Consider the following 25,653-nt stretch of genomic DNA (forward strand, 5'->3'; position numbering starts at 1 on the left):
AGAAAGAGCACGGGCTACAGTTCTGGCCGAGGAGACGTGAGGGGTGTTCTGTTGGGCGCTGCTACAAGCTTTCCTCACTTTTAAAAAGGGGAACAAGGAAGGGAGGGAGCTGCTCTCTGCCCTGCACCCTCCGAAGGTTTGGGTGCTCGGCGTACAAGAGGGGATTCTTGCTGCTGCTGCTGCAGCCGACTTGCAGACGCTGGCCACTGCTGGCAGGCCTTGACTTCACCGTGGAGCCACTGGCACCACCACGTGTCCTGAGAGCTTAAACCTATGCTGACTCCTCTGTTATTACGGCCAACAGCATATGCACTATAGATATCTAAACTCACCTTTTTGCTGCTTTATCACTGCTACCTTCCCGCTCCTAAAATGTAAGCTCTGTGAGGGGAGGGGCCTGTCCCTCCATCACTATGTCCCCATCACGTGGACTGGGCATTGTCTGGCACAGCTACAGCAGGTGCTTGATAAATGCTGGCTGCATTCATGTATGAGGCTCCTCCAGGGCAGGGACTCAGTCACTGTGGCTTCTGGGAGCGGCAGGGGCTCAAAAGCCTTCGCTGGATCAACAGGCAGGGAAGCCAGAAGACAGCTGCTTAACAACACACTTTATTAAGACAAACAACTCAAAACGTACAAAAACAACCTAACAAAGGAGACGCAACAGGGCTGGAGGTGCCCATCCCAACTAGCTGCCCACGCAGAGGGCCGATGCCAGCCCCTAGCTCGCCCTCCTCCTCCTACAGTTGGAAGGGCTCCACGGGCCACCTTGCCCTGACGGTGGGATCCACGTGGTCCTGAAGGCGGTGCCACTTCATGTGGGCATTCCGACCCTTGATGTTGCCAAACACCCTGAGGAGGCACCAGAGGACACAGGGGTCAGAGCAGGGGGAGGCGGGTAGCCCTGAGGGGGGCACCCCAGAGGGCTGAGGGCAGGCGGTGTGGGAGAATCCAGGGAAAGGGCGGTACCTCTCACACTCCCGGCAGGGAAAGAAGCCCTGGCCCTTCCTGCTCCCCGGCAGCTCAGGGTTCCGCTTCGAGCCGGTGTTTGGGCTGGAGTTGGGGATGGACTCCCTCCTATAACTCTCAGTAGTCCTCTGTAATTCGGGGGTTGGACGGTGGCTGGGTTTCCTCCGAGGGCTACGAGTGACCTGCACAGGGGGCAGAGGTGATGAAAGGATGCTGACGGCCCCGCCGCCCTTCTAAGGGAGAAGCAGGTGTCCAGAGCGTCCAGACGTCGCGGGGTGCACCCCCCCACCGCCACCCAGCTTGGATGAGCACCGGGCATCCAGATCCGTGCTGAACTCCTGAAGCCCTACCCCGAGACCCTCTACCTTCGCTTCTGTCCTGTCTGCTTCACCCAGCTCTCTCTTGACCCTCTTTTCCGGCACTGGGGCTCGGCCGCAGTCAAAATCGATCATTAGTTTTTGCGTGTAGTAGTACTCGACACACTGGGCTACTGTTTTTGTCTGGACCTAGTGGAGGAAGACAGAAGCCGGCTAAGGACAGTGCCTCAGGAGTAGCAGTGAGTATGGCCTTGACGCCCTAAATCCCCTCCCTATGGGGCCAGCCGCCACTTTTTGAAAGCCCTCCTGAAACGTCTCTCCCCTACGGCTTGGTATGCTCCTCTGCTACGGGGGACAGAGAATCAGAAAGTCCTCCTGGGGATGAAGGAGTTCAGAGAGAAGCCACCAGAGTCAACACCATCTAAGCTCTGCACGCTCTGAGCAACAAGGCTGGCCCAGGAAGGCTTCTCTCCAGGAAAACGCACACAAAGGTACACACGAGGACGCTCACTGTGACATCATGTGGAGCCACATGTCTAACGACAGGGACTAATTAAAGCAGAGTGTCCTTACGTGGTGGATACCTCATAGCCTTATGCGACAGCTAGGCAGAGCCCTCCAAAAAACTGAAGAGGAAGGAATACTTCCCAACTCAGTCCGTAAGTTCAACATTTCTCTGATACCAAAGCCACACAAAGATATTACAAGGAAAGAAGGCTACAGACCAATGTCCCTCATGAACATAGATGAAAATTTTGAAACAAAACTTTAACGAACAGAATCCAACAATATATATATGTATATATATATATATATATATATATATATATATATATATATATATAAGGACAATATACCATGACTAAGTGGAGCTCATCCCAGAAACGTGAGGTTGGTTTAACAATCTAAAATCAATGTAATTCATCATATTAAACTTAAAAAAGAGAAATCATATGAGCATCTTGATAGGTGCAGAAAAAGCATTTGATACAATCCAATGTCCATTCCTGATGTAAACTCTCAGCACAATAGGCATAGAAGGAACTTCTCTTCAACCTGATAAATGATACCTACAAAATCCCTACAGCTAACGGTGGAGTGGTTTCCCCTCAAATATCATGAACAACACAAGGATTTCCACTCTCACCACTTCTACTCAATACTGTACTGGTGGTTCTACAGTTCAAAAAGGCAAGAAAAAAAGTAAAGGCATCCAGGTTGGAAAGGAAGAAATAAAAGTGTCTTTATTTACAGATGATAGGCCGGTCTATGTAGAAAATTCAGTGGAATCCACAAAAAAGTTACCAAAACTAGTAAGTCAGTTTGGCAACATTTCAGAAGACAAGATCAATATAAAAATCAATATTATTTCTATACATACTAGCAACAAACCATTGGAAACTGAAATAAAAAAGAACTCTATAACATCATAAAAAACACAAGTACTGGGCTTCCCTGGTGGCGCAGTGGTTCAGAGTCCACCTGCCGATGCAAGGGACACGAGTTCGTGCAACGGTCCTGAAGGGATCCCACGTGCCATGGAGCGGCGGGGCACGTGAGCCATGGCCGCTCGGCCTGCGCGTCCGGAGCCTGTGCTCCGCGGCGGGAGAGGCCACAATGGTGAGAGGCCCGCGCACCGCAAAAAAAAAAAACCCAACAAAAACAGAAAAAAACCAAGCGCTTAGGAATAAATCTGACAAAAAGTATGCAACAACTGTACACTAAAAACTTCAAAACATTGCTGAAAAATTAAAGATTGAAATAGAGAGATATACCCTGTTCACGAGTCAGAAGACTCAATATTGTGAAGGTAACAACTCTCCACAGTTGACCTATAGAGTCAAAAACAGTACCAATCAAGTTCCTAGCAGGAATTTTTATTTTGAAATTGACAAGTTATTTCTAAAATTCATAGGGAAATAAAAAGGATCTAGAATACAAAAAATAACTTTGAAAAAGAATAACAAAGTTGAAGGACTAATATTTTCTGATTTCAAGACTTAGAATAAAGCTACAGTAATAAAGACAGTATGGGAATAGCTTAATAAAAGACAAACAGATCAATGGAACAGAATACAGGGTCCAGAAGTAGATGCATATATATATGGCCAACTGATATTTAACAAAGGTACAAAAGCAACTGAGTGGAGAAAGTATGGTCTTTCCAACAAAAGGTATAGGAACAGTAAATATCCATATGCAAAAAATGAACTCACCTTGCACCCCATACAAAAATAAACTTACAATGGATCATAAATCTAGAAATAAAACCTAAAACTAGAAAACCTCCAGAAGAAAACATAGGGGAAAATCTTTGTGACTTTGGGTTACGCAAAGATTTCTTAGATAGAACACGAGAAGCACAGTCTATAAAAGAGAAACTAGTAAGTTAGGCTTAAGCAAAATTGAAAACTTTATTTCAAAAGACACTGTTAGGAGACTGACAAATTGCATATTGGGAGAAAATATTTCCAAAGCACATATCTGGATAAAGGACTGGTGTTCAGAACAAAATAAGAATTCCTACAGCTCAATAAAAACACAGACACTCCAATAAAAACAGAGGCAAAAGATATGAACAGACAGCTCCCCAGAGAAGGTGCACATATAGAAAAAAAACACAAAGATGCTCAGCATCATTAGTCATTAGGAAAATGGAGTCAGATGCTACAGTACACTCATTAGAATGGCTAACATTAAAGAGACTTAGCATACCAAGTGTCGACGAGGGTGTGGAGCAACTGGACCTTTCATAACCTGCTGGTGGGAATGGGAAGTGGTATAGCCACTTTGGAAAACAGTTTGGCAGTTTCTTAAAACGTTAAACATACATCTACTATAAGTTATCCTCATTCCCCTCCTAGGTATTTATAATCCCACCCCCATCTCTGCAAAAAAAAAAAGAACCCAGTACATGTCCATACAAAGACTTGTACGTGAATGTTCAGAGCAGCTTTATCTGTAGTCATCAGTAACTGGAAACCGCCAACAGGTGGATGATTAAATGAACGGTGGTCCTTCCACACAGTGGTATACTCCTCAACAATAAAGGGATGAAGTATGGGTACACACGACAACATAGATGAATCTCAAAATCATTAGGTTGAGTGTAAGAAGCCAGACAAAGCAGATCACATGCTGTACGATTATTCCATTTATATAAACCTCTAGAAAATGCAAACTAATTTAGAGTGACAGAAAGTAGACAAGACTTGACTAGGGACCTGGGTGGCAGGAAGGAAGGGTTGCAAAGGGGCAGGAGGGAACTTTTGGGGGTGACAGATATTTTCATTATCTTGATCATGGTGGTGGTCTTACAAGTGTATAAATATGTCAAAAACATTAAATCTTACACTTTGATTATGTGCAATTTTGCGTACATCAAGTTTAAAAAAGAGCAAAATAATCAGCAGGATATTAAGTATATGATGTCATCCTTCTTTGGGAAAGTGCATATAGGTGTGTAAAATCCGTATGGGCAGTAAATACCTGGCAGGTTATCAATCAGAAGTAGGATTGTGGGGAGGGGCCTGGAGGGCTTTATTTTGAACATGGGATTCATTTCTGTACTGTTTGGGGTTGTTCAAAGCAATGGCATTTCAGTTGTCAACTGTTCACAGCATGAGCAGAGTATCGCCCCTGACAGGCCCTGCAGTTCTAGCGCCTCGGCCGTGTGAAGGAGCCTTGTCTACACCAGCCTGCCATGTTCGCCTTACCATCCTGTGTATCAAGTAGAAGTCCTTCTTGTAGGCACAGAACGCCTTCTTAAAGAGCCTCTTCTCCATGGAGGTCCAGATGTCCGAACCTATTGGAGAAACAGCCAAGAGGAGGAAGGCTGTTTCTCCTTCTGGGACCACAGCCACGGCTGAAGTGCAGACTCCCCTCTTTTTCAGGCCATCGAGCGCCCATTATATGCCAAGATTTCTGCTAAGCCCCTTACTTGCTCAATCTCACACAATCCTCACAAAAACCTTAGCAGGTAGGGGCTCTTACCATCCCCACTTGACAGGTGCAGCAACTTGAGGCTTCCTCTGGTTAAGAGACTTACCAAGGGCAGCCGTGGGCCCCTGCTTGCCTGACTCCAAGGCTGGAGTGCTCAACTGGGAAACCTGAGCCCACCCCAACCTGGCACCCCCCTTCTGGCCTGGAAGAGCCCACGAGGGAAACAGTGGAAAGGGGAAGGTTGGATCCAACTAGAGAACAGCACCCACTGAGTCCCCCAGAGAGGCCGGGCCCTTCTGGGAGGGCAGGTGTAGGCCCCAAGAGAACTCCGGGAGGCACGTGCAGAGCTTGCCATGGAAACTGACTGGCTCACAGGGGCCTCAGCCAGGCCAAAACCACGCGGGCAGCCACGCTCGTTACCTGTGTAGTGATAGTTGGCGAGAGGGTGAGTCTGTGGCTTCTGGGGTCCTCTCAGTAAGAGGGTCTCCAGGGCAACCTGGAACGAGAGGAGTGGTGGGCAACTCTCTGAGGGAGGGAAGATGAGGTGGAGACCCGCCTTCATTCTTTCATTCATTCAGAAAATATGTGCAGCCCTCCCTAAAGCCACCCCTACCCCAGGGCGACTCAAAGTGTGGTCGGTCTGTGGACTGGCCACCAGCTGTCAACCACTTGGGACACATTGCCTACAGCACTAAGCGGACTGTTGAGTGCAGCTGACGTTACCTTTTTCATAGCAAGATTTACTTGATGACGAAACAGTGTGTGGACTTATTCTGGCACAAGCTCCTTATTTCTTCAGGGAGCAGCATTTGGAGTGGCACTGCCCCCGCCCTACCCCATTTTATGGTCCTCATAGAACTAATCATTATCTATCACTTTAAAAAAATGTATTTCATGTGTTCACTCTCCTAAAATGTAAGCCCTGCAAAGAGAGGGCATTTGTCTTGCTCAACAGCGTAACCCCGGTCAGGACTAGCTATGCAGTTTGCAGGACCCAGCGCAAAATGGAAACACGGGGCCCTGTGCTCAGAAACTATTAAGAATTTCAAGATGGTGGCAGCAGAGCATTACACCAAGAATGGGCCCCTGAGCTGGCCCCAGCCTGATACCATGACATCACCAGGTATCAGGAGGACCCAGTAAATGTGTGCTGATTACTCTGCTGAGCACCCACCACGTGCCAGCCACTGCCTCTCAGCTTGAGAAAAAGCACCATGTAGCCCTGACTCTAGGGTCTCCAACTCGGGTGACGTGACTTCCTCTCCCACTACACACAGTTGGACTTCTTCATTTGCTAAACTTCAGGATTGTGAGGAGGGTCCTTGGAGGAGGCAGAGGCATTTCTATTGCATCAGAGGTTTTCATACACCATTTTTAATCAAAAAGTCACTGTTCAGTAAATAAACCAGATTAATGCAGGCCCTGAGTTGGTTCTGCTAGTCACCGCCTCCCCAGTGCCGCGCTGAGATGAGGTAACGCTGGAGGAACCCTGGTGCTCTGCTGTCACCCCAGATAAATAACTGATTGAGCCCGTATGTGTGCATTTCCCCTACGTTCAAAAGGACACCACCAGTCCCAAAGCGACCAGGGAGAAGGGTGGGTGGCCAGCCTTTGGTTCTCGTGAGCTGCAAAGCCCCAAGTAGAAGGTACGTGTCTTGCGCCTAGAGCCCCTGGCCCTAAGAGAGCAGGGAGCTTCCCACAGCTCCTCTGAGCAACCCCTCGCCTGCACCGCACCTGGATGTTGCCCTGGGCTTCATGCAGACAGTGCAGAGCGAGCTCCAGGTTGGTGCCCCCGCCCGGCATCACGCTGGAGCAGGCCACGTTGAAGAGCTCGGTCACTGTTTCCAGCAGGCAGCCCAGCAGGGGAAGGAGAGGAGACACAGAGGGTCAGCAAGTGCCAGAGAGGAAACCTCCCCAACAGCACAGATGGGGCGGGGGGCTCCTGTCACCATCTCCCTCACCTCTCTGTTACAAGCAGGCTGAGGGAAGGGAGGGAAAAGGAGGACGGGCAGAAACCCTGCTCCTGGCACCTGCTCTGGATGGCCTGGCCAGGTACTGGGTGAGAGGAGAGGTGGGGCAAGGGACTGCAGCACAGCAAAGCAGTCCTGCACTGAAGGCCAACTCTGCCCACCCCACCCCCGCCTGGGGATCACTGTTTCTTGGTCAAGGTGAGAACTGGGAGGAGAAACCCCTTGGACATGGAGGAGGGCCCTCGGGAACCTGGCCCCAAAGTCTCAGCCACCTCTATCCTGTGTCTTCGGGTTGGTCATCACATCTCCCCATGGCTTCCAGACCAGAGTAGCTACATGCTCGTCACTTCCAGCCAGTGATCTGTCCTGGAGCTCTGGGATCTCAGCCTGAAACTGGCTTCCTATGTTGATGTGTCTGAAATGAGGCCACACACATGGACATAAAAGACATATGTGTGTGACCAAGATGGGAAATACAAGAGAGATGTGCGGTGAGCCCTGCTCAGCAGGGCTGTGGAACCCACCTTTTGGCCATCTCTCAGACACAGGGAGTGCTCATCAGCCCAGTAGATACGCGCAGGTATTCCAGAGACCTCTTGAGGGATACTTCCTTCCTTCCTCCAATTTGCTTTATCGCCAGATTTCTGGCTTCAGGCGTTTGGGGTCTAGGACAGGGGAGGTATGTGCTGATACCTGGCATTCTTCTGTATCCAAGGTAACATCCAAGCTACAAAACAGTATCTCACTGCGCCATCACCAATTCTATCTAGAACCCCAGGGTGCTGGGCATTCTGTCCCCAGAGATCCAACTATGGTATGTCTGGACAGAAGGAATATTGGGGAAACACCTGGGAAAATCCACCACGTCTCTGCTAGACAGGTTCTGGGTCTAGACCTGACTTTCCCGTGATGCAGGCTCCCTTGGGAAAAACCGACACTGGAATGCAAGGAGGGTAAAAGCATCCCCACATTGCAAGGACCCTCAGGTTCTAAGTCTGTTCCAACTCACGGTTCAGTGCTGATCTTGCTGTTGTCCTTCACCACATTGATGCCAAAAGAGCCGTCCATGTGATCTGGAAAACACCCAAAGAAGAGCCTCAAGAAGACTGGCTACAACTGACCCATGAGGCCCTTTTTGCCTGCCTTTCCAGAGTAGCTAAAAGCAGGCTCTTCAAGATTGCATGGTATACACACACTACTGTATATAAAATAGATAATCAACAAGGACCTACTGTATAGCACAGGGAACTATACTCAATGCTCTGTAATAACCTATATGGGAAAAGAATCTAAAAAAGAATAGATATGTGGATATGTATAACAAAATCACTTTGCTGTATACCTGAAACTAACACATTGTAAATCAACTCTAATCCAATATAAAATTGAAAATTAGAAAAAAAAGATTGCATGGTATGCAGTTTCCTCAAACATTAAAAGTAGAACTACCATATCATGCAGCAAACCCACTTCTGGGTATTCATCCAAAAGAACTGCAGTCAAGACCTCAAAAAGATATCTGAACTCCCATGTTCACTCCAGCACCATTCATAATAGCCAAGATGTGGAAACAACCTAAATGTCCACTGACAGATGAGCACATAAAGGAAATGTGACATAAACATACAATGAAATACCATTTAGCCTTAAAAGGAAATTCTGCAATATGCAACAACATGGATGACCATTGAGGACATTATACTAAGTGACATAAGCCAGTCACAGAAAGAGAAATACTGCATGACTCCACTTATATAACGTATCTAAAGTAGTTGAATTCATATTGATAGAATCAAAGAGTGGAATAGGGGTTACCAGGGGTTGGGGCAGTGGGAAATGGGAGGTTACTAATCAATGGGCATAAAGTTTCAATTAATCAAGCTCTAGAAATCTGCTGTATAACATTGTGCCTATAGTCAACAATAATGTATTGCACACTTAAATATTTGTTAAAAGGGCAGATCACAGATTAACTGTTCACATCACAATAAAATAAAATAAAAAGATTGCATGGAAGGGGGATAATACTTCTGAAAAAGTAGAGTAAGGAACTCGGCAAAACAACAAATTTACTTACAAAAATCATTAAAAAAAAAAAAAAAAAAGAACAGTAAGCTAAAGTCTCTGCAAGTTGTCCTAAAGGCATACAGCATTTTAAGAAATACTCATTCAAGAAAATCTACTAAATCTTGGGAAGAACAGTGAGAGTCTGTGGCACTGGAGCCATGGCCCACTCCCTTACCCACCTAGCCCCCAGCTCTTTGTAACGGAAGCTCTACCCAGGTAGGTGCAGCCAAGGAGATGGGGGCTTCTTCTTCCCCTGGCTCCCATGCTTAAGGAATTAAAGTAAGATAAAATAAAAATTTCTCATCAAAGAGAAAATGCCATCAAGAGATGGAAATTATATTTTAAAAAGAAACAAATGTGGACTTCCCTGGCGGTCCAGTGGTTAAGACTCCACGCTTCCACTGCAGCGAGCACGGGTTTGATCCCTAGTCGAGGAAGTAAGATCCTGCATGCTGTGCGATGCAGCCAAAAAAAAGAAGAATCAAATGGAAATAATTCAGGGGTTAAAAAAGTACAATAACCAAAATAAGGCTCAACAGAAGATCTCAGCTGGCAGAAGAAGTGATCAGCAAACCTGAAGATAGAACAATGGAGACTATGAAATCTGAAGAACAGAGAGAAAAAAATATAGGAAAGTGAAGAGAGCCTCAGAGAAATGTGAGATGTCATTAAATGCAACAATATATATGTAGTGGGAGTACCAGAAAGAGGGGAGAAAGGGACAGAATATTTAAAGTATTAATGGCTGAAAATTTCCCAACGTTGATGAAAAACAATATGTATATCCAGCAAACTCTACAAACTCCAAGAAAGATTAAACACAAAGAGCTCTACATCCAGACATAACATAGGCAAAATGTGGAAAGCAAAAATAAAGATAAGATCTTGAAAGCAAAAAGGGAAAAACAATTTGTTACATACAAGGGCACTACAGTAAAATTAACAGCTAACTTCTTAACAGAAACGATGTAGGTTACAAGGCAATGGGATAATATATTCAAATTACTGAAAGTAAAAAAGTGTTAACCAAGTATCTTATATTCAGCAAATTATCTTGCAAAAATGAAGGTAAAATAAAGACACTCCCAGATAAATAAAAACTGAGGATACCTGTTGCTGGCAGACCTGTCTTACAAGAAATATTGAAGGTGAAATATTATTCAGCCCGCAAAATGCAACAAAGTACTGATACATAGTGCAACGTGGATGAAACCTAAAAACATCATGCTAACTAAAAGAAGGCATTCATAAAAGACCACATACTGTATGATTCCACTCATAGGAAATATGCAGAATAGCGTAATCGATAGAGACAAAGTAGATTAGTCGTTACCCATGGCTGGGGATGAGGAGGATGGAAAGGAGGGACTGCTAATAAGTACAGGGCTTCTTTTGGGGATGATGAAAATTTCTGAAAACTGATGGTAGTGATGGTTGCACAGCTCTGTGAATATACTAAAAAACATTGAATTCTATACTTTAAAGGGATGAATTGTATGGTATGTGAATTATATATCCCTAATAAAAATAGATACTAAAGAAAGTCCTTCAGATTGAAAGCAAATGACATCAGATGGTAACTTGAATCCAAACAAAAAAAAAAAAAAAAAAAAAAGCGAAGCGCTATTAAATATGGGTAACTATAAAAATCAGTATGATTACATATTTCTTTTCTTTTCTTAATGGCCTTAAAAATACCTGCATAAAACAATATGTATTGTGGGCCTGTAACATACAGAAATATAATATATGTGACAGTAACTGCACAAGGAGCACAGCTGCATTGGAGTAAAGGAATATCACCTCAGACAGTAACTCAAATCCACAAGAATAAATGAAGAGATCAGAAATGGTAAATAAGAAGGTTAATATAACAACCTCTATAAATCATGCTTGCTTTCCTTTATCCGCTCAGTGTTTTTACACGAAATAAAATTATATAAAGCAATAAACATGACCAGTAAGGTATTACTGGTTCTCTCACATATAATAGCAAAAGAGTTAGAAGGGTTAGAAGAGTTAGAAGAATTAGATTACAAATCAATAAAAGGCAGCAATTTGGAAAATTCACAAATATGTGAAAATTAAGCAACACACTGTTTAATAGTCAGTGTATTAAACAAGAAGTGGAATGATAACTTAGAAAATACTTTAGCTGAATGAATATAAAAACACAACATATTAAACTTACAAAATGTAGCTAAAGCAATGTTCAGAAGGAAATCTATAGCTGTAAAATGCCTGTATTAAAAAAGAAGAGGGCCTTCCCTGGTGGCGCAGTGGTTAAGAGTCCGCCTGCTAGTGCAGGGGACATGGGTTCGTGCCCCGGTCCGGGAAGATCCCACATGCCGCAGAGCAGCTGGGTCCATACCGCAAAAAAAAAAAAAGAAGAAGAAAAATCTCAAATCATTTATGGTCAACTGATTTTCCACAAAGGTACCAAGACAGGGCTTCCCTGGTGGCGCAGTGGTTGAGAGTCTGCCTGGCGATGCAGGGGACATGGGTTCGTGCCACGGCCTGGGAAGATCCCACATGCCATGGAGCGGCTGGGTCCGTGAGCCATGGCCACTGAGCCTGCGCGTCCGGAGCCTGTGCCCCGCAACGGGAGAGGCCACAACAGTGAGAGGCCCGTGGACCGCAAAAGAAAACAAAACAAAACAAAGTACCAAGACTATTCAATGAGAAAAGAACAGTATTTTCAAGTGCTGGAAGAACTGATACATACATGCAAAAGAATAAATTTGGACTCCTACCTCATACAGTATATAAAAGTTAACTAAAGATTGATCGCAGGCCTAAGAATAAGTTGGACTTCATCAAAATTAAAAATTGTGTACTGCAAACCATATCATAAATAAAATGAAAGGACAACCCACAAAATGGGAGAGAATTTGCAAATCATATATCTGATAAGGGGCTTGCATCCAGACTATATAAGGAACTGAGACAGCGCAATAATAAAAAGATAAGAATTCAATTTAAAAAATGGGCAAAGGATCTGAACAGACATTTCTCCCGAGAAGATATACAAATGGATAATAAGCACATGGAAAGATTCTCAACATCGTTAGCCATCAGGGAAATGTAAATCAAAACCACATGGGCTTTCCAGGTGGCGCAGTGGTTGAGAGTCCGCCTGCCGATGCAGGGGACACGGGTTCGTGCCCCGGTCTGGGAAGATCCCACATGCCGCAGAGCGGCTGGGCCCGTGAGCCATGGCTGCTGAGCCTGCGCGTCCGGAGCCTGCGCTCCGCAACGGGGGAGGCCACAACAGTGAGAGGCCCGCGTAACGCAAAAAAAAAAAAAAAAAAAAAAAAAAAAAAAAAAAAAAAAAAACCACAATGAGGGGGCTTCCCTGGTGGTGCAGTGGTTGAGAGTCCGCCTGCCGATGCAGGGGACGCAGGTTCGTGCCCCGGTCCAGGAGGATCCCGCTTGTTGCGGTGCGGCTGGGCCCGAGAGCCATGGTCGCTGAGCCTGCGCATCCGGAGCCTGTGCTCCACAACGGGCGAGGCCACAAACACTGAGAGGCCCACGTACCGCAAAACAAACAAACAAACAAACACCCCACAATGAGCTACCACTTTACACCCACTAGGATGGTTATAATGAAAAAGACAGATAAGAAGTGTTAGCAAGGATGTGGAGATACTGGAACTTTCATACAATGCTGGTGGAAATTTAAAATGACCCGGCCATTTTGGAAAACAGTCCGGCAGTTCCTTAAACGGTGAGACATAGTTACCCTTTGACCCAGCATTCCACTCTGAGCTGTATACCCAAGAGAAATGAGGACTTATGTCCAAAAACAACTTATACATAAATGTTCTTAACAGCACTATTTGCAATAGCCAAAGGACGAAAACAACCCAAATGCCCCTCAACTGATGAATGGATAAATAAAATGTTGTCTCTCCAGAGAATGGAATATCATTCATCCATAAAAAGAAATGAAGCACTGATGCATAGTACAACATGGATGAACCTTGACAACATTATTCTAAGTGAACAAACTACACACAGAATGTCACATATTGTATGATCCCAATTATATGAAATGTCCAGAATAGGGAGACCCATAGAAAAAGTAGGTTGGTAGACTGGTGGTTGCCCAGGGCAGAGGAGCTGGGGGCTACAGGGCCTGTGTGTAACCGCTCGTGGATATAATCATCTGGGGTGATGAAAATGCTCTAGAATTAGATTGTGGGATGGGTGTACAATCCTAAGAATACACTAAGAAATCACTGTACACTTTAAATGGGTGATTCATATGGCATGTGAATTATATCTCAATAAAGCTATTTAAACAATTACTCGAAAGGGCAGGCAGAATGGTGGTTAGGCTAAATTGAGTCTATTTTCTTTCTGGCTACAAAATTATAAGCACCCAGAAGGCTGCTGGTCCCAGGTGGTCCTGGGATAGTTCTGAACAGCAACAGGACCACCAGACCACACCCAAGCTTAGGCCAGAGGGAATGGCTGGACCAAATTCTACAGGGGGCGGGGGTCTGGCCCCCCGCAGGCCTATCATGGGGTGATCAAGCTCACTCACCAAGCATGGCACTGATGTGCCTGTCGGGACGGGCCCGGGCAGATGTGGAACAGAGAGTGTTGAAATACAGCCCAGAGCCCTCCCGGATGGGGCTGAGCATCGGGGGTGGCGTGTAGGCAGGGCACTGGGACAGTCCCTTCAGGAGGAGGTCCACCAGGAACACGGGCGAGCACAGGCAGCTCTGGCGGCATCCTCCCGGGCCCGGCTCCCCAGACATGGAGGGCGGAGGAGGGATGAGCAGTGCCTTGGGCCGTCGGAGCTTCTTCCTCTTCCGCTTCCTGTGTTGGCTGCTCTCCTTGCTGTCTCTCTCTTCCCCGTCCTTCTCCTGTCCCCGGAGAAGAAGAGACTTCAGAAACACAAGGGTCACCTGAGGCCACCGGCCCCACAGCTCAGTCCTCAAGATGGCCTGAGAGTGGGAAAGGGTACTGACCAGCCAGACGCACACCCAGCATGGCCGTGCAAAGAGTCCTCAGCGCAGGAAGCCGGGCAGGGCCACCACGCCTGAGCCAGACTCCAGACCCTAAGCCGGGCGATATTTGAGGCTGGGGCCTTCTCAGGCACACATACCTCCCAAGGAGAGGCCCTCATTCAAACCATTTTGGAAATTCATGTCCGTTGTTAAAGTGACTGGCACTTAAAGTGTGGGGGCCAGACGGATGCAACAGCATGACAAAAGGAAAACCTGTTGCCCTCAAAATCACAGCAGCTCCTGGGAGACAAGCAGTGGGCTCCATGCATCCCGTACCCGAGTCCAGCATGAACGTCTCCAGGTGGGGTCTTCCAGCACAGGCTGAAGAGACGACGGCTTGAGCTTGCTACACTCTCTCTTACCTCCACGCAATCTCCCCTCCTCTCTGCCCATCTTACCCCTCCTCATCCTCCAGCTCTCAGCTGCAACACCCCCTTCCTCAGGCAGGGTCTCTGGTGCCCTCGGGGCTCCTACAGCTCCCTCTCTCAGCCCGGCCCGTTCTGGGTGGTCAGCGTCCGGGGATGGGTCTATCTACTCCGCTGGGCTGGGAGCCCCAGGATACGGGGACAAGCCTGCTGTGGTCGCTGCAGTGTCCCCAGCCCTGCCCAGCACAGGGCCAGACACAAAGGAAGTTCACTGGAGGTTGAATGGATGAATGAACACGCAAATCAAGCTCTTCTGGAGTCAGGATTTGGGGGCTTTTCTCACAGCTCCCACTGGCAGCTGGAAAGCAGCTGGAAGGAAGTGCACCCACCTTGCTCCCCGGAGGATGGTTCGCTGGAGCCACAGGCACCGACACAGGGACCACCAAAGGGGATGCGGTCATGTTGTCCAAGGACTTCCTGGCTCTCGGGGAACTCTGCCTGTCCCCCTCCGGCCTCAGCACCTGTCTTGGTGGCTTGCAATACTCCATGCCACACAACTACACACAGAGAAGAGCCAGCCCTTTAAGAGACACAGTACGTAGGGAGCAAGGGGCCCCTCCAGAGCAGCACAGCCCTGACTCCCGGCCCCCAGCCAGGCTCCCCGCAGGAGGGCGGCTCCATCCTGAGATGAATGGCAGCTTCGAGCCCCTTCACCTGCGGCTCCTGCTTCCCTCGAGGCGACGGCCACTGGTCGCTGTGAAAACACATGTGGCTGCTCAGCCCTCTCTCGGTATAAAACATCTGGCTGCAATTCTTGCAGATGTAAGTGCTCCTTGGCTCTGCCCAGTCTGTGGGACCACCATTGTGCTGGTTCCTGTGGGGAAGAAAGGGAGAATGGGACTCCGTCCCCAAACACTGATCCTCTGACAGCTTTGGACGAACCCTAAAGAAATGGAGATGATGCCCCCGATTCTCTGTGGCCTGGTGCTCACCCCTTCAGGAGTGAAGCATTCAGAGCTCGCTCACCCAGGGCCAGCACATCAAAGCCACCAGAGGATTCCCGAGGGGCTTCGGAACTTACCAGCCACACGCCATGTTCTCCTCCTTCATCGGGTGGGGGAGCCGGTAGATATTTCCACCCTGAAGACGAAAATACATCTGAGCCAACATATCAGAAATGAGATGCAAGAGTGAAAACTATAAGACTTGGAAGAAAACACAGGTATAATTCTTGGTGACCCTGGAGTAAGCAGTGGTTTCTTGGATGACTCCAAAACCAAACAAAAGACAGACGTATTGGACTTCATCAAAACTTACAACTTCTGTGCTTCAAAGGACAGCATCAAGAAGTGAAAACACAGAATAAGAGAAAGAAGTGCAAATCATGTATCTGATAAGGGACTATGTAGATTTCTGTATCTGTGATACATAATGAACTCTCACAGCTCAAAAATAAAATCACAACCCAATTTAAAAATGGGCAAAGACTCTGAAGAGACACTTATCCAAAGAGGATATACAAATGGCCAATAAACACATTAAAAGATGCTCAGGATTATTAGCCATCGGGGAAATGCAAATTAAACCATAATAAAATTATCATTTCCCACCCACTAAGGTGGCTGTAATCAAAAGAACCAACTGGACAATAACAAGTGTTGGTGAGGATGCAGAGAAACCGCAGGCCTCATACACTCTGGGTAGGAATATAAAACAGCACAGCTTTTTGGAAAAGTCTGGCACTTCCTCCAATAGAATTACCCTAGAGCCCAGCAATTCCCCTCCTAGGTATTTTACAAGAGAAATGAAAACATATGTCTAAACAATAATCTGTACACAAATGTTCATAGCAGCGTTATCACAATGGCCAAGAAGTGAAAACAACCCAAATATCTATCAGTTGATGAATGGATAAATAAAATATGGTGTATCCATACAATGGACAAGTTACCAGCGATAAAAAGGACTGAAGTTCTGACCTGTGCTACAGCACAGAGGAGCTCTGAGAACATCATGGGAAGTGAAAGAAGCAAAAGACACAAAAGGCCACACAGCGTTATGATTCCAATCACATGAAGTGTTCAGAATAGGCAAATCCATGGAGACAGAAGGTAGATGCATGGTTGCCAGGGGCTGGGAGGGATGGAGAGATTGTGGGTGACAACCAAGGGTGTGGGGTTTCTTTCTGCGGTGATGAAAGTGTTTTGGCAAAGAGTGGCGATGGGTGCATGACTTTGTAAACAGACAAAAAACCACTGCACTTCAAGATGGCGAATTAGATGGCACGTGAATATTAAAGCTATTAAAAAAAATAAGACGTGGAGGTAGCTGTGGTGTGACAGGAAGGATGCTGGACCTCGGAGCATCATGAAGAGACGTGGCCGAGCTCTCTGCACCCAGGACGTCGTGGGCACGATGTGGGAGGACCCAAGCTGCTCCACAAGGGCGGACCGGCGCCAGGCCTGCAGCAGGGGCCAAGTCGGACTTGTGGACCTGTGATTCACAACCAGAATAGACACAGAATTTCACGTACAAATATCAAGGGCAAAGGAGCTCTGCCTTTACATGCTCTGAAGAAGAGAAGGAGGCAAATCCAAAAGGAAGCGAAAGGCAGAAAGAAAGCAAATAGAAAAAGTTTAGTGAAGAAACATGACGCAAAGTGTCTCTGACAACTCTAAAGCCCTGTTCTGTTTTGTGTGTGTGTGTTGCAGGGCGGAGGGTGATGGGAGGAACCATCACCCCTCTGGACCTTCAATCCCCCCTCTGTAAACAAACTGCATCTGACGATTTGCTGAGGTTAAATACAGTGCCTGGACAAGTCAGAAACACGGACACAGGTAAGGACGACACTCTGCCTCCCGCATGGTTAGGTCCCGTGAGAGGGCCCTGGTACCTGGATCCTGTTGAATATCGTCAGCTTGGACTTGGAGTCCCAGGGGGCATCCGCTGGAGGCCTGGCTGACGACGAGAAGGAGGCCATGGCTACCTGGCTTGGAGAAGCCGCACAGCACATATCCATTTTTACCTTCTCCTTCTCGAAGTCTGAAAAGGGCTGGGCCCTGGAGTTGCCAGAGAAGAGCCTGTAGCCTCCGCCCCAGGAGCAGGCCGGGCCCTCTCCACCTTTTGTGGCCCCGGAAGCCGTGCCATTCTCAGCCTGGGCCTGCTTCCCTGGGAGGTGGGCTCTGGATGGCTCCTCCCCTCCTAACTGGGTCTGACACAGGCTCCCGGGGGAGATGTCCCCCAGGTCCAAGGTCCCTTTCGAGGATCTCAACTGCTTGGCCAGAGAGGAGATGTCTGGCTTCCCAGGAGGGTCCAGGGACGACGCTGTGAGGGCAGGTGGAGCAGCAGCCACTTTTGGTCTTCCCTTTGTGTCCTGCCTCACGCTGCTGGGGGAGGCCTCTGTGGGGAAAGAGGGTGTGGATTTTCTCCTGCGGGCTAGGGATCCCTCTGGCTCAGGGTTCACGGGGCCAGCATGGAGAGAGTCAACAGTGGGCGCCATAGGTGGGGGCTGCCGTGGCCACGGCCCCTGCAGTGACTTCAGGGCAACTTGCTTGCCGTCGGGTGTGGGAAGCTGGGAGGAGGCGGCAGCCACCTGGGTGTGGGAGAAGATCCGCTGGGACTTGGTGATCATCTGGAACACCTGCATCTGCTCGTGGCTCACCAGAGACTCCTGAAACCTCAGGAACAGCTGCCGGAAGAGCGGCGTGGCATCCGACGGGAGGCCGCTGGACTTTGGGCCGTTCTGGGGTCCAGGCTCACCAGGGTTCTGCCACGAGAAGGAGTCGCAGTCGAACTTGCTCTTCTTGGAAGCCCAGGAGTCCTCTTCCCCGCTGGTGCTGGCATATCTGGGGTCACCCGAGGCTTCCCCCGGTGCCTTCAGGAGCGTGGGAGGGAAGGGCGGCGTGCCCTCCACACCGGTGCCCCAGCTGGGTGAGGGCTCCCCCGCAGGGAAGTCGCTGCTGAGCCCGGGGCAGGCCCGGAGCCCTCCTGGGACGGCACTTCAGAGGGCTTGTGGATGACAAACATACTGTTTCCTTTGCTCTTAGGGCAGCCCGACAGGTTTCGGAGCCACTGGAAACTGTGGTCTGATGGCTGGGAACTGGCGGGGACCGTCTGGCAATGGAACAGAGGCAGGCAGGCGGGCAGGGGAGCGCCCTCGGGCCAGCCCTCCAGGGATGATGGGGGCTGGAGCAGCGGCAGCTCCGGCTCGGCTGGGTCGGGGCCGCTGTTCTCCGCTGCCCCTGAGCGGATGGCTGTGAACACGTCCATGGCAGGCTCCTTCCGTGGGGGCCGGGGCTCCTCGGGAACCTCAGTGCCCAGGGCTCCTGGGGCCGCCGGGGTGCTGGCTGGGCCCCAGAAGGAGGACCCTGACGAGGGCAGGGAGGAACAGGCCGTGATCCTCCCTTCGCCGCTGTCTGAAGGCCCTCCCGGGGCTGGCCTGGGAGAAGGGATCTTCTGGCAGACGATGCTGTTCCCGATACAGCACAGGAGATCTCGGTTGGGCAAGAGGGAGCTGGGGAATGGGGCTTCCGGGGGCACTAGGGACCACAGGCTCGCGGGTGCGGGCTGGTTGGCAAACTCGTGCGCGTGGGGTGAGTTCCCGCAGGGCTCCTCCTCCGGGGGGGCCTCCTTGAGGATGCACAGGCCGTGCTGGACCTCATAGTGCCGACGCATGGAGCGGTAGTCGCAGTACCTCTTGCTGCAGCCCTGCTCAAGGCACACAAAGGGCTTGGTCTTCTGGTTGGTGAGCATGTGCCCGGTCCTGGCATCACATGAGGAGAAAGTTAGTGGGTGTCTCGGGGTGGGTCACCCACTGCAGGAACCCAGGCGTGTCCCCAGGGGGCAGCAGTATCGCAACTCAGAAACTGTGCTCAGACCCTAAGAGGAAAGACCCCTGCTACGGCCAAAGACGTCTGGAAGGGGGAGCTCTTGCCCTCACCCCTAAGCAAACCCCTAATCTGAGATTTAAAAAATCAGTGGGAGCCAAGTCAGAGTTCCCCAAAGTGGGTTCCTAAGGAACACCAGTCTCCAGAGTTGCTCCCTGAGGACTTGGGCTCAGCTGGCAAATAAGTTTGGAAAAAACACTCTTTACTTCTTGGAGGTTCCTAGTAGCAAACTGAAAAGCCACAGAGCAGATAAAGAGAGATCTGTTGAACTTTCCATGTCTCTCAAACTTATTTGCCCACAAAACCATTTTTTTAAATAGACCCGTTTAGCATCCCTGAGAACCAGAGAACCAGAGTTCTGAGAACGCACTTGAGGAAATGCTAACTTGGGGATGATCCTTCTTTGAACAAAGGAGTCTTTGCCTTCCCACAGGAGTCCTCTAGACAGCTACCTGGGAGCCCGACAGCAACAACAACAAAAAGCCAAATTTGCCTATAATTTCTGCAAATATCAACGAATGCAAGTATGTATTATATTTACATCATACTTATACCTGCATTAATATGTTATAAATATAAACAAATGGGTAAATCACCCTCTGGGTTCCCAACAATCCTACTCCGGATGGTTCTAATCAATGGAACCCAGTAAATAATGAAACCCTTTCCCAAACGTGGACCCTTGGCCTCCATCTGAGGGAAGCAGCAGAGAGGGCATCCGGAGACCCACTTTCTAGCCCTATTACCAGCTTGTGACAGGAGTAAATCATTTCCCATCCTTAATGGCGAGAGGGGAGAGGATACAATGAAAGCGGGATCCATCGAAGCCTCAGTAAAGGCCGGGCGAGCTGTAAACATGCAAGGGATCGTCCTCTCCCACTTACGAGTCTCTCAGTTTGAAAGTCTGTCTCTCCTCCCTCGGCAGCAAGAAAACTTATCATTTCTAAGACATGAAGAACAAACGGAATTCTGCTCCTCTTACACTGAGCTTGCTTTTTAAAGTCAAGTTTTGAAAAAAAATCGAGTTAATAAAAGGGAATTTAGGAGCGAAGAACAGACGCCCTCCGGCGACCTACACGCAGAGGCGGGGCCAAATCCAAAGCTGAGACCCGGGAGCTGTGAGAACAAAGAAGAGAAAGGGAAACCTCTCCCAGCAGCCTCAGAAGCAGCGGATTAAAGCTCCACAATCAACTTGATGTACCCTGCATCTGTGGAATACATGAATAGACAACAAATCATCCCAAATTGAGGAGCCAGGAGTCAGTACTGTGCCTCTGAGGTGGGAGAGCCAACTTCAGGACACTGGTCCACAAGAGACCTCCCAGCTCCACATAATATCAAACGGCGAAAATCTTCCAGAGATCTCCATCTCAACACCAGCACCCAGCTTCACTCAACGACCAGCAAGCTACAGTGCTGGACACCCTATGCCAAACAACTAGCAAGACAGGAACACAACGCCACCCATTAGCAGAGAGGTGGCCTAAAATCATAAAAAGTCTGCAGACACCCCAAAACACACCACCAGACGTGGACCTGCCCACCAGAAAGACAAGATCCAGCCTCATCCACCAGAACACAGGCACTAGTCCCCTCGACCAGGAAACCTACACAACCCACTAAACCAACCTTAGCCACTGGGGACAGACACCAAAAACAACAGGAACTACGAACCTGCAGCCGGCAAAAAGGAGACCCCAAACACAGTAACATAAGCAAAATGAGAAGACAGAAAAACACACAGCAGGAGAAGGAGCAAGATAAAAACCCACCAGACCTAACAAATGAAGAGGTAATAGGCAGTCTATCTGAAAAAGAATTCAGAATAATGATAGTAAAGATGATCCAAAATCTTGGAAATAGAATAGACAAAATGCAAGAAACAGTTAACAAGGACCTAGTAGAACTAAAGATGAATCAAGCATCGATTAAAAACACAATAAATGAAATGAAAAATACTCTAGATGGGATCAATAGCAGAATAACTGAGGCAGAAGAACGGATAAGTGAGGTGGAAGATAAAATAGTGGAAATAACTAATGCAGAGCAAAATAAAGAGAAAAGAATGAAAAGAACAGAGGACAATATCAGAGACCTCTGGGACAACATTAAACGCACCAACATTCGAATTATAGGGGTTCCAGAAGAAGAAGAGAAAAAGAAAGGGACTGAGAAAATATTTGAAGAGATTATAGTTGAAAACTTCCCTAATATGGGAAAGGAAATAGTTAATCAAGTCCAAGAAGCACAGAGAGTCCCATACAGAATAAATCCAAGGAGAAATACGCCAAGACACATATTAATCAAACTGTCAAAAATTAAACACAAAGAAATCATATTAAAAGCAGCAAGGCAAAAACAACAAATAACACACAAGGGAATCCCCATCAGGATAACAGCTGATCTCTCAGCAGAAACTCTACAAGCCAGAAGGGAGTGGCAGGACATAATTAAAGTGATGAAGGAGAGAAACCTGCAACCAAGATTACTCTACCCAGCAAGGATCTCATTCAGATTTGATGGAGAAATTAAAACCTTTACAGACAAGCAAAAGCTGAGAGAGTTCAGCACCACCAAACCAGCTTTACAACAAATGCTAAAGGAACTTCTCTAGGCAAGAAACACAACAGAAGGAAAAGACCTACAATAACGAACCCAAAACAATTAAGAAAATGGGAATAGGAACATACATATCGATAATTACCTTAAATGTAAATGGACTAAACGCTCCCACCAAAAGACACAGATTGGCTGAATGGATACAAAAACAAGACCCATATATATGCTGTCTACAAGAGACCCACTTCAGACCTAGAGACACATACAGACTGAAAGTAAGGGGATGGAAAAAGATATTCCATGCAAATGGAAACCAAAAGAAAGCTGGAGTAGCAATTCTCATATCAGACAAAATAGACTTTAAAATAAAGACTACTAGAAGAGACAAAGAAGGACACTACATAATGATCAAGGGATCGATCCAAGAAGAAGATATAACAATTGTAAATATTTATGCACCCAACATAGGAGCACCTCAATACATAAGGCAAACACTAACAGCCATAAAAGGAGAAATCGACAGTAACACAATCATAGTAGGGGACTTTAACACCCCACTTTCACCAATGGACAGATCATCCAAAATGAAAATAAATAAGGAAACACAAGCTTTAAATGATACATTAAACAAGATGGACTTAATTGATATTTATAGGACATTCCATCCAAAAACAACAGAATACACATTTTTCTCAAGTGCTCATGGAACATTCTCCAGGATAGATCATATCTTGGGTCACAAATCAAGCCTTGGTAAATTTAAGAAAATTGAAATTGTATCAAGTATCTTTTCCGACCACAATGCTATGAGACTAGATATCAATTACAGGAAAAGAGCTATAAAAAATACAAACACATGGAGGCTAAACAATACATTACTTAATAACGAAGTGATCACTGAAGAAATCAAAGAGGAAATTAAAAAATACCTAGAAACAAATGACAATGGAGACACGACGACCCAAAACCTATGGGATGCAGCAAAAGCAGTTCTAAGAGGGAAGTTTATAGCAATACAATCCCACCTTAAGAAACAGGAAATATCTCGACTAAACAACCTAACCTTGCACCTAAAGCAATTAGAGAAAGAAGAACAAAAACATCCCAAAGTTAGCAGAAGGAAAGAAATCATAAAAATCAGATCAGAAATAAATGAAAAAGAAATGAAGGAAACAATAGCAAAGATCAATAAAACTAAAAGCTGGTTCTTTGAGAAGATAAACAAAATTGATAAACCATTAGCCAGACTCATCAAGAAAAAAAGGGAGAAGACTCAAATCAATAGAATTAGAAATGAAAAAGGAGAAGTAACAACTGACACTGCAGAAATACAAAAGATCGTGAGAGATTACTATAAGCAACTCTATGCCAATAAAATGGACAACCTGGAAGAAATGGACAAATTCTTAGAAATGCACAACCTGCCAAGACTGAATCAGGAAGAAATAGAACATATGAACAGACCAATCACAAGCACTGAAATTGAAACTGTGATAAAAAATCTTCCAACAAACAAAAGCAAAGGACCAGATGGCTTCACAGGCGAATTCTATCAAGCATTTAGAGAAGAGCTAACGCCTATCCTTCTCAAACTCTTCCAAAATATAGCAGAGGGAGGAACACTCCCAAACTCATTCTACGAGGCCACCATCACCTTGATACCAAAACCAGACAAGGATGTCACAAAGAAAGAAAACTACAGGCCAATATCACTGATGAACATAGATGCAAAAATCCTCAACAAAATACTAGCAAACAGAATCCAACAGCACATTAAAAGGATCATACACCATGATCAAGTGGGGTTTATCCCAGGAATGCAAGGATTCTTCAATATACGCAAATCAATCAACGTGATACACCATATTAACAAATTGAAGGAGAAAAACCATATGATCATCTCAATAGATGCAGAGAAAGCTTTCGACAAAATTCAACACCCATTCATGATAAAAACCCTGCAGAAAGTAGGCATAGAGGGAACTTTCCTCAACATAATAAAGGCCATATATGACAAACCCACAGCCAGCATCGTCCTCAATGGTGAAAAACTGAAACCATTTCCACTAAGATCAGGAACAAGACAAGGTTGCCCACTCTCACCACTCTTATTCAACATAGTTTTGGAAGTTTTAGCCACAGCAATCAGAGAAGAAAAGCAAATAAAAGGAATCCAAATTGGAAAAGAAGAAGTAAAGCTGTCACTGTTTGCAGATGACATGATACTATACATAGAGAATCCTAAAGATGCTACCAGAAAACTACTAGAGCTAATCAATGAATTTGGTAAAGTTGCAGGATACAAAATTAATGCACAGAAATCTCTGGCATTCCTATATACTAATGATGAAAAATCTGAAAGTGAAATCAAGGAAACACTCCCATTTACCATTGCAACAAAAAGAATAAAATATCTAGGAATAAACCTACCTAAGGAGACAAAAGACCTGTATGCAGAAAATTATAAGACACTGATGAAAGAAATTAAAGATGATACAAATAGATGGAGAGATGTACCATGTTCTTGGATTGGAAGAATCAACATTGTGAAAATGACTCTACTACCCAAAGCAATCTACAGATTCAATGCAATCCCTATCAAAATACCACTGGCATTTTTCACAGAACTAGAACAAAAAATTTCACAATTTGTATGGAAACACAAAAGACCCCGAATAGCCAAAGCAATCTTGAGAACGAAAAATGGAGCTGGAGGAATCAGGCTCCCTGACTTCAGACTATACTACAAAGCTGCAGTAATCAAGACAGTATGGTACTGGCACAGAAACAGAAAGATAGATCAATGGAACAGGATAGAAAGCCCAGAGATAAACCCACGGACATATGGTCACCTTATCTTTGATAAAGGAGGCAGGAATGTACAGTGGAGAAAGGACAGTCTCTTCAATAAGTGGTGTTGGGAAAACTGGACAGGGACATGTAAAAGTATGAGATTCGATCACTCCCTAACACCATACACAAAAATAAGCTCAAAATGGATTAAAGACCTAAATGTAAGGCCAGACACTATCAAACTCTTAGAGGACAACATAGGCAGAACACTCTATGACATAAATCACAGCAAGATCCTTTTGGACCCACCTCCTAGAGAAATGGAAATAAAGACAAAAATAAACACATGGGACCTAATGAAACTTAAAAGCTTTTGCACAGCAAAGGAAACCATAAACAAGACCAAAAGACAACCCTCAGAATGGGAGAAAATATTTGCAAATGAAGCAACTGACAAAGGATTAATCTCCAAAATTTATAAGCAGCTCATGCAGCTCAATAACAAAAAAACAAACAACCCAATCCAAAAATGGGCAGAAGACCTAAATAGACATTTCTCCACAGAAGATATACAGACTGCCAACAAACACATGAAAGGATGCTCAACATCTTTACTCATTAGAGAAATGCAAATCAAAACTACAATGAGATATCATCTCACACCAGTCAGAATGGCCATCATCAAAAAATCTAGAAACAATAAATGCTGGAGAGGGTGTGGAAAAAAGGGAACACTCTTGCACTGCTGGTGGGAATGTGAATTGGTA

General features: G+C 46.4%; 1 pseudogene across 1 annotated transcript in view; it reads right to left on the reverse strand.

Annotated features, from left to right (window-relative positions):
- Window positions 1-593: 593 nt before the first annotated feature.
- LOC307067087 (zinc finger protein 541-like) overlaps window positions 594-25,653 on the reverse strand; it is a 30,686-nt pseudogene continuing 5,626 nt past the window's right edge. The window contains exons 3-14 of the transcript in view: window positions 17,542-19,410; window positions 15,730-15,788; window positions 15,363-15,522; window positions 13,815-14,145; window positions 8,208-8,271; window positions 7,471-7,613; window positions 6,963-7,066; window positions 5,649-5,724; window positions 5,003-5,091; window positions 1,335-1,475; window positions 970-1,151; window positions 594-852 (exon numbers count right to left, since the gene is read on the reverse strand). The product of the transcript in view is annotated as a zinc finger protein 541-like (transcript). The remainder of the gene's footprint in view (window positions 853-969; window positions 1,152-1,334; window positions 1,476-5,002; window positions 5,092-5,648; window positions 5,725-6,962; window positions 7,067-7,470; window positions 7,614-8,207; window positions 8,272-13,814; window positions 14,146-15,362; window positions 15,523-15,729; window positions 15,789-17,541; window positions 19,411-25,653) is intronic.

This window comes from Hyperoodon ampullatus (assembly GCF_949752795.1).
Source record: "Hyperoodon ampullatus genome assembly, chromosome: 18".
NCBI lineage: Eukaryota > Metazoa > Chordata > Mammalia > Artiodactyla > Ziphiidae > Hyperoodon > Hyperoodon ampullatus.